An 8,408-nucleotide genomic window follows, 5' to 3' on the forward strand; every position below is an offset into this window, starting at 1 on the left:
TTATTGGGTATTTACTAACGTTTCGGCATCACTGTGCCTTCTTCAGGATAATGTCATGAATACTTGAACCAGGTTATGTAGTCCAACAGTACAATTAGTGCAACCAATGACAATAGTGAGGGTTGTGTTGTAATGATTAAGTTCATTAGAATGAATGAGTGAAACTGTTAAAACAGTAGTTTATAGCATATTAAATATATTAGGCTATTGTTATCATATAGAAACATAATTGAATATTGTACATAATATTAGCATCAACATACATTATTGTTTAATTCAATTTCACATATTTAATTGTTTGGTATTTCATTTCACACTTGTCACATGTAATATTTTGGTTGAACCTTAATGCATAATAAGCATCATCAACAGGGGGCACATATTAGATGTACGCTAATAAGCTGTAGATATAATATATACATTTATAAGACTCATAAAATAAAGAATTGTTCATAAGAAGGGACTGAGATCAAAGTTATTATTCAAACCACTAGGGATCAATGTTTTTAGATAGGATATCCAGTAATCCTCCCTTTGTGTGTCCACATACTTTTGGTCATGTAGTGTGTAAAGCCATATTACAATGAGCCTGTGCTCCGATTGCTCCTCCTACCAGCCTCCTCTGGTGTGGAGTTAACATGGTCAGGTGTTTGCTGCAGCATGCTATTATTAAGAGAAGGCCAGTACTGCCTTGCAGCCTAGCAACACACACACACACACACACACACACACACACACACACACACACACACACACACACACACATACACACACAGAGAGAGAGAGAGAAACACACACACACACACACTCCATGTGCAAACAGTTGAGCGTGGGACTAAATGTAGTTTGATTAATCTATGTGGTGGATTCGTTTAGTCATCTTGGATGCAGATGATTATGCAACTTTTCAATGTGCCAAGGGAAATATCAGACAATATGAAACAATTGAATTCCGCCTTTTATGCAGATACAGGCATTGCTATTTTCTTGATTTCTATATTGCAAAATGCAGAATTGAACTGAATCTCAGATATGCCGCATGTCCTTCTATGCCGTGTCGACTTGTTTCTATTCCATGTCTCAATCTTTTGCCGTAATTATCGTAGTCTGTCTGAGAAATACTCCAGCTTCTCCTCTTCCTAATCTGCATTCCGGCGGTGTCAAGTAGAATCAATGGATCTCACATTTTAATTCCTTCAACGTAATTACTCAGATTTACATCTGCCGTTCTAAATTCGAGTCACACGTTGCGATCAAGTTTATTGATTTGCACCAAAACAAGTAATCTGCTATGTGACCACAGTAATTACCAAAGACAATTAGCACTCACTTACTGTGAACAGTTTCAAAAAGTGTGTTGAAAGTGTTCCATCGATATTGTGATCTTTGCATGAGGTACTATTCCTTGAGCTATTCGTTGTCAATAAGTTAGAATGCAGTACCCTCACAGTTCACACTAAAGTGAGAAATCAAATCAAAATCAAATCAAATTGCATTTGTCACATGCTTCGTAAACAACAGGTTTGGACTAACAGTGAAATGCTTTCTTACAGGCTCTTCCCAACATTGCAGAGAAAAATAGAAAAATAATAGAAAAATAATAACACGAGAAATAAGTACACAAGTAACGATATGTTGGCTGTGTACACAGGGTACCAGAACTGAGTCAATGTGCAGGGGTATACGGTAATTGAGGTAGACATCCTGAAGGGAAAAAAGGCGTTGTCGTGCCTTTTTCATGACTGTGTTTGTGTGAGTGGACCATGTTAATTCCTTAGTGATGTGAACAACAATGACATTTAAACTGTATTGATGCTTTGTGTGTTTGATGGCTCTTCCGAAGTCATAGCGGGATGTTGTATTGATTAATGTGATGACTGCTGTTCATCGAATGATTAACTGTTTATAAGTAAGTGATTCAATGAATCAGGTAATTATTAACTCGTTAACCTGGGGCACCATGGGAAAGTTTTGGCTTTATTGAGTTTCTATTTCCCAAATGAACTCAAAGAATATCAGAATATCGATTTTACAACTGTTGCTAATTAATTACTTTCCTCTACAGTCTCATTCTGAACTTCGCATAATCTGGGAATCTGCACAAACCCGAGTCTCACTAAGTAAGTCCATACCACACCAATTGAGTTGATTCTTTATTTCCTAACAAGCTAAAATTATAATATAAGATACACATACACAAACACACAGTCTAGGCTATTAATTATAACTTTAGTATAATGAAACAGGTCCCTAGTGGGCCAACACAATATGACATGTGTTACACAAAATGGGGATTTCAAAAGAGAAAGAGAGAGAGTGCACGAGAGAAAAGCACACTTGGGTACGTTTCTAAACTATGCTTAGTTTAACCTTAACCTTGCCCCGACCTGACGCTCTTGTGGGTCAAAATATAATGATGTAAGTACGTGTCGAAGGTCTCCGATGGGGTGTCTCTTCGTGGACCGGGTTCGCCTTCTCTGATAACGGCGCGTCTTGGGTTACCGGGTGTAACTCTCTGCTTGTCCTCACGATGTCAGTGTCCTTTCTCTTAGTGGTCTGTTTCCTCGCCCTTGTTCTGAAAGAGGGGTCTTCTGAGGACAGCTAATCAGCCCTATAGGTGGTTCCAGCGTGGGAAAGAAAGCAGTGTAAACACACGATTCCTTGGAGAGAATAACCGGGTGGTCCTGCTTGAATTCACCCTCTTAGACACAGCTATTCATCCGTAGCATAGATTGTTAATAGGTTCTTTGTCTCCTTTTACCTTGTGTTGCATTTTGGGGTTACAACTAATCGGACCTTGGCTGCAGCTCGTGGTCCCAAGTCATGATGTTAATTCTTAACTCATACGTTTTACACCCTCGGGTCAGAAATGGGTGTTTCCGTCTTTAGGGCAAGTTCTCTGGGCATAACTAGTTACGAGGCAAGGTCTGGATTTTACTCAGATCCAATTTAGACAACTAATTTCACATTTCATCTTTACAAAAACATTCTCTTTGATCTGGACACTTTCCACACAACGTACAGTACGCAAACAGCAGGTACATGTTGTGAAAACTCTTCAAGTAACAATGTTTTCGTCATAACGTCGTCATTTTACTTTTAATAACGTGTCAAAAACGACATTCATACTCCATACCTCTTGATCTCTACCCCTCTGGTGGGTGTGAGAGATATCATCTGTAGGAGTGTGGTCCATGGTAACCATGGTCCATGGTAACCTGACCTGAACAGGCCAGTCATGACATAAGCGTCTGGATTAGTGCCCCGCTCCTTGAAAGCGGCAGCTCTAGCCTTTAGCTCAGTACTGATGTTGCCTGTAATCCATGGCTTCTGGTTGGGATATGTACGCATCTCCCTGTGGGGACGACGATATCGATGCACTTATCAATGAGGTCGATGACTGATGAGGTAAACTCCCAATGTTATTGGATGAATCCCGGAACATATTTCAGTCTGCGCTAGCGAAACAGTCCTGTAGCTTAGCATCCGCTTCATCGGACCTCTTCTGTATTGAGCGCTTCACTGGTACTTCCTGTTTGAGTTTTTGCATTGTAAGCAGGAATCAAGAGGATAGCGTTATTACCAGATTTGCCAAAGGGAAAATATCAAGACAAGGATTCCTCTCAAAGAGTATTTCAAGACTATCTGCAAGCACAAAAAAGTCCAACAAATATACCACAGTGGGAAGTGACCTCAACAGGCTGAGAGATATGAGACATCCTCATCTTTAACTTTAAATCAATAAACTATAGAGAAGATCTAAGCTCCTATCTGACAGGCATCTCAAGTGAATCGCCATTGTATAGTAAGTAGTACTTTGACAACCTTTTGCTGTGATTTCAGTTTGACTTTAATCATTTAAAAGTCAGGGTGCTGCAGGCACACTAAACTATCTCATCTGGCATTCTCCCTGCCAAGAAACCGGGAACTTTTATGTCCAAAATGTATGATCTCTGGGTGATTTGTTTTATTACATTATATATAAGAAGATAGTCATTAGATACTGCATCTCAGAACAGCATTTACCAGAACCCTAAGAAGCGAGTTCCAAGCAATCTAAGAAGTCATTTGAAAAAGGCTGCTGAAAGTAGACCTAACTAGGATTCTTGTTACTCTGAGATACAGTATTCAAACCCAGAGAAGGTAAGCTGACAAGCACCAAATGTAAACTGCTAGGAATTTATTTAAGCAATAAGGCACGAGGGGGTGTGGTACAAGGGCAATATACACTGCTACGGGCTGTTCTTAGGCATGACGCATCTTGGACACAGCCCCATTGGCCACATACCACAAACCCCTGAGGTGCCTTATTGCTCTTACAAACTGGTTACCAACTTAATTTGAACAGTAAAAATACATGTTTTGTCATACCCGTGGTATACGGTCAAATATACAGCTGTAGTCGGAAGTTTACATACACTTAGGTTGGAGTCATGAAAACTTGTTTTTCAACCACTCCACAAATTTCTTGTTAACTAACTATAGTTTTGGCAAGTCAGATAGGACATCTACTTTGTGCATGACACAGGTAATTTTACAAATGACTGTTTACAGACAGATTATTTCACTTGTAATTCACTGTATCACAATTCCAGTGGGTCAGAAGTTTACATACACTAAGTTGACTGTGCCTTTAAACAGTTTGGAAAATTCCAGAAAATTATGTCTTGGCTTTAGAAGCTTCTGAGAGGCTAATTGACATCATTTAAGTCAATTGGAGGTGTACCTGTGGATGTATTTCAAGGCCTACCTTCAAACTCAGTGCCTCTTTGCTTGAGATCATGGGAATATCAAAAGAAATCAGCCAAGACCTCAGAAAAATAATTGTCGACCTCCACAAGTCTCGTTCATCCTTGGGAGCAATTTCCAAACGCCTGAAGGTTCCACGTTCATCTGTACAAACAATAGTACGCAAGTATAAACACCATGGGACCACGCAGTCGTCATACTGCTCAGGAAGGAGATGCATTCTGTCTCCTAGAGATGAACGTACTTTGGTGCGAAAAGTGCAAATCAATCCCAGAACAACAGCAAAGGACCTTGTGAAGATGCTGGAAGAAACAGGTACAAAAGTATCTATATCCACAGTAAAACAAGTCCTATATCGACATAAGCTGAAAGGCCGCTCAACAAGGAAGAAGCCACTGCTCCAAAACCGTCATAAATAAGCCAACCTTTGGTTTGCAACCCCACATGGGGACAAAGATTGTACTTTTTGGAGAAATGTCCTCTGGTCTGATGAAACAAAAATAGAACTATTTGGCCATGAGGACCATCGTTATGTTTTGAGGACAAAGGGCGGGGCTTGCAAGCCGAAGAACACCGTCCCAACCGTGAAACACGGGGTGGCAGCATCATGTTGTGGGGATGCTTTGCTGCAGGAGGGACTGGTGCACTTCACAAAATTGATGGCATCATGAGGGTGGGAAATTATGTGGATATATTGAAGCATCTCAAGACATCAGTCAGGAAGTTAAAGCTTGGTTGCAAATGGGTCTTCCAAATGGACAATGACCCCAAGCATACTTCCAAAGTTGTGGCAAAATGGCTTAAGGACAACTAAGTCAATGTGTTGGAGTGGCCATTACAAAGCCCTGACCTCAATCCTGTAGAAAATGTGTGGGCAGAACTGAAAAAGTGTGTGTGAGCAAGGAGGCCTACAAACCTGACTCAGTTACACCAGCTCTGTCAGGAGAAATAGGCCAAAATTCACCCAGCTTATTGTGGGAAGCTTGTGGAAAGCTACCCGATACATTTGACACAAATTAAACAATTTAAAGGCAATGCTACCAACTACTAATTGACTGTATGTAAACTTCTGATCCACTGGGAATGTGATGAAATAAATAAAAGCTGAAATAAATCATTCTCTCTACTATTATTCTGACATTTCACATTCTTAAAATAAAGTGGTGATCCTAACTGATCTAAGACAGATAATTTTTACTAGGAATGTCAGGAATTGAAGTGAAAAACTGAGTTTAAATGTATTTGGCTATGGTGTATGTAAACTTCAGACTTCAACTGTACCAGCCAATCAGCATTCAGGGTGCTCGATCCAGCCAGTTTATGATTTTCTTTATAAACCTCCTAAAAGTCTAGTGTTCGTATCGTGGAGAAAATACAAGATTATGTTAATAATACTGTTATTGCATCAAAAGGTTGTTTTATGCAACAAAGTAGGGTTCTCAGAACTCTATTGTGTCTGTGTGATCTGTGAGGAGCTGCTGAGATGTAACTCTAGCAACTGATTTACGATGGTCTTCTCCTCTCTCAGAGCCCGCATTCCATACGATGAGTTGATGTTTGTGTGCCAGGAGGTACCAGGGTGGAGATGGCTCCGGTATGGATAATGATGAGAGGAACTTTGTTTTGAGGGCCAGACCGTGGTTTCTACACATTGAGAACAGTCTTTACAGAAGATACTGTCGGTGGTGAATTATTAGTATCTTTCATACAAATCCTAACCTTGTGACCCATTCCATACATCTGTTGTTTGTCATGAACATTCAGGAGGATGTATTTTGCTATAAAATGCTGTGGCTCAAATCCACTCATGGGCTCTCAACGAAACACGCTACGGGTGGGTCGTTGACAAGCTCCATTACTGCAGTAATTAAATAATAGTTAAATAATAAAGGTTGGATTGTTTTGAAGAAATCTAAAAGTCTCTCCTTTTGATTAGAATAATTACACGGCATTAGTCATTTCTCTCCAACCCAACCTCCATTCCCTACACCTGGCAATCCCATAACATCAAAATTAAACTTCCCCGTCAAATAAATAAATAAATCAAGTATAATGTACAGCACCTTTAAAATGGCACGCGACTGTGATTTGAAACATAACCTCAAGAAACCTTGAATGCTGTCCCTCCCCTCTCTTCCTACCCTCTCTACCCTTCCTCCCTCTCTCCCTCTCTTCCTCCCTTTTTCCCTGAACAATGTGAAATGGCTGAACTGAAAACAGTGTGTAAATCCTCCTTGAGAACAAGATTTAAAATATTCATGAATGGGTCCAAGGCATTTTTAAAAGGGAGGCAGGGAATGGAACGGAGCGTCACACACTTTCAGGGAGTCTATGAATAAAATAAACTCTCACACATGAGCATGCTTAGACAACAAAACATAAGGCTGTTGGGATTTCGTTGCGGCAACAAATATGAATAAAGACAAGAGGATAGAAAAGAAGAAGAAGAGGATCGTTTTTTTAGCGCCAATGATGACATGTATACAAAAGATACTGACTCCTTTGCAGACACGTCATATTGTGTGGTTGTCGGAAAATTGCGATATCGCAAACAAACAAAGCAGCAGGGCTCCAGCCTCCCAAGCAGGGGGGCCCGATGTTAAAACAATATCCACTCATTTCAGCGATCCATTTCAAGTCATGCTGTTTGACGTTTTGATAGACTTTCCGATGGGAATCGTATTACTAGAAATGTTACAGTTGCATGGCTACAAGATCATTTAATTTGTACAGGGCGAAACAAGGTCTCTCCGATTACTTGACTCACGGTGTGAGATTTGAGAAAGGTCAGTCCAGTGGCTACACATCTAATTGCCTGTGAAATACCCCCTTCTTGGTTAAGACCAGACCAAAGGAGCTTTATCTCTCTTTTTATCAGCCATGTTTTCAAAGAAAATGGTTTGAAGACATTAAAACCCTATGGACTGTAAATTGTACTGCTTTAGATCATGTATTGTAAAGGTGAAGACATGTAGGTACAAATGTTAACATTTTGACATTTGAGGTGCACAGTATTTACCTATATACCATCATACCATCATACCATCATTCCACAGACAGAGAACATTGAAAGTTAAGGGCCGCACCTGCCCTGGGTTAACTCTGCCTTAATACATCTGTTCAGAGAAAGGGATAAAGCCTGGACTAAGTATCATAGAACCAAAGATCCTATAGAAAATTAAGAAACGCCAGTAAAACTACAAATAGAAGTGCAAAAGCCTAGTTCTATATGCATAGTCTTACAAATATATATTTTTAAATCCACAGCAGTTCTGGAAATACGCAAATTACCTTTTAAACATAGTAGGTTAAATAATCAACCTATTCAGTAAAGAATCCTAAATGACCGTGTCATTCAGGAGCCAGCATAGCTGTTTTTAATCAGCATTTCTCTTCTATTAGCTAATCTGTTACATTTCTGATAATAATTTCACCCACGGGCCTCCCGGGTGGCGCAGTGGTTAAGGGCGCTGTACTGCAGCGCCAGCTGTGCCATCAGAGACTCTGAGTTCGTGCCCAGGTGTCTGTCGTAACCGGCCGCGACCGGGAGGTCCATGGGGCGACGCACAATTGGCCTAGCGTCGTCCGGGTTAGGGAGGGCTTGGTCGGTAGGGATGTCCTTGTCTCATCGCGCACCAGCGACTCGCTGGTGCGCGAGG

This window comes from Oncorhynchus clarkii, chromosome 17 (genome assembly GCF_045791955.1).
Source record: "Oncorhynchus clarkii lewisi isolate Uvic-CL-2024 chromosome 17, UVic_Ocla_1.0, whole genome shotgun sequence".
NCBI lineage: Eukaryota > Metazoa > Chordata > Actinopteri > Salmoniformes > Salmonidae > Oncorhynchus > Oncorhynchus clarkii.